This window comes from Lolium rigidum, chromosome 6 (assembly GCF_022539505.1).
Source record: "Lolium rigidum isolate FL_2022 chromosome 6, APGP_CSIRO_Lrig_0.1, whole genome shotgun sequence".
NCBI classification, from domain to species: Eukaryota; Viridiplantae; Streptophyta; class Magnoliopsida; order Poales; family Poaceae; genus Lolium; species Lolium rigidum.
This window is the reverse complement of record NC_061513.1, coordinates 146,452,474-146,454,190: the sequence shown is the minus strand read 5'-3', so window position 1 is coordinate 146,454,190 and position 1,717 is coordinate 146,452,474.

Below are 1,717 nucleotides of genomic sequence, written 5' to 3'. Positions count from 1 at the left end.
CACTGGTACTAGAATGGTGCGCCACTGTTATTTTGAAAATCTAGATCTGGATCTAGTACATTTTTTGCCATTTTTTGCTCCATTTTTTGCTTGTTTTTGTTTTCCGAACTATTTGTCCCACTTATCAATCACCATTATTTGTCCTGTTCCTCTAGGTTGGAGGAGACTAGGCCGGAGAGCATGGAGGATGGAGGAGAGGAGAGGAAGGAGGATGGAGGAGAGGAGAGGATGGAGGATGGAGGAGAGGATTGCTGGAGAGGAGGGACACCGGAGTGGCAGGAAGAAAGGAAGTCAGAGAGGAAGGAGGAGCAGGAAAGGATGAATAAGAGAAGGAGAAGCAAAGAATGAAGGGGAGGAGGAGGAGAGGGGGAGGAGAAGAGGAGAACAAGAGGAATGTGTGGAGGAGGAAGGAGCAAGGTGGATAACAAGAGTGGTAGGGGCCGACGGTTTCAAATTTCTAAGGCTTGAAGGTTAGTAGTGGCAGGCGCACCAAGATATGGTGAGCCACTGCTAACATTTTTCGAAATTTTTCACCCAAATGTAAAACCCCCCAAAACTCCTATTTACCCGATGTAATTAAATTTGTTAGTAGATACATTTTCATATAAGTTCTTTTTCGTCGGAGGTCGTACAAAACCGGAAAAGCCATTTTACCGAAAGATTACGCTATTTTGCATAATATTTTGAAATTCACCTTCGTTAATTTCCTAACAACTAGAACACATAATACATGGTCATCTTAAAGAATTTTATTTTTTGAATTTATGATTTTTTATTTTTCAAAACTAAAAAGGTGATCCACGGGAGGCGGGGATCTTAGGGGGGTGGATTTTGGGACATATCATGGTGCACCACTTCTATGTGGTCTCATTTTTTAGCCCCCTCCTAAACATACCAATGGAGCACCCCTAACCTACTGCGCCACTCGTATGTGAGGTAATAGTGGCACACCAAGGCATAGTGCGCCACTGCTAAGTGGTCCTATTTTTAGCCCCCTCTTAGACATACCAATCGCACACTCTTGATGTACTGCGCCTAGGGATGGCAATGGGTACCCATGACCAACGTACCCGTCGTGTAAAAACCTAATAATAGTACAGGCATGGGACAAAATATTACCCATGAGTTTGTAAATGGAAAAATATCATACCCATCAGGTAGGGAGGGTATGAGTATGGGATCATAGAACCCATACCCACATACCCATGTACCCATCTGAATTTGACAAGTAGACCGTGATACGTCTCCGACGTATCGATAATTTCTTATGTTCCATGCCACATTATTGATGTTATCTACATGTTTTATGCACACTTTATGTCATATTCGTGCATTTTCTGGAACTAACCTATTAACAAGATGCCGAAGTGCCGCTTGTCTGTTTTCTGCTGTTTTTGGTTTCAGAAATCCTAGTAAGGAAATATTCTCGGAATTGGACGAAATCAAAGCCCGGGGGCCTATTTTCTCACGAAGCTTCCGTAAGTCCGAAGGAGAGACGAAGAGGGGCCACGGAGGGGCCACACCATAGGGCGGCGCGGCCCCCCTTGGCCGCGCGGCCTCGTGGTGTGGGGCCCCGTGCCGCCTCTTGACCTGCCCTTCCGCCTATAAAAGTCTCCGTGACGAAACCCCCAGCACCGAGAACCACGATACGGAAAACCTTCCAGAGACGCCGCCGCCGCCGATCCCATCTCGGGGGATTCAGGAGATCGCCTCCGGC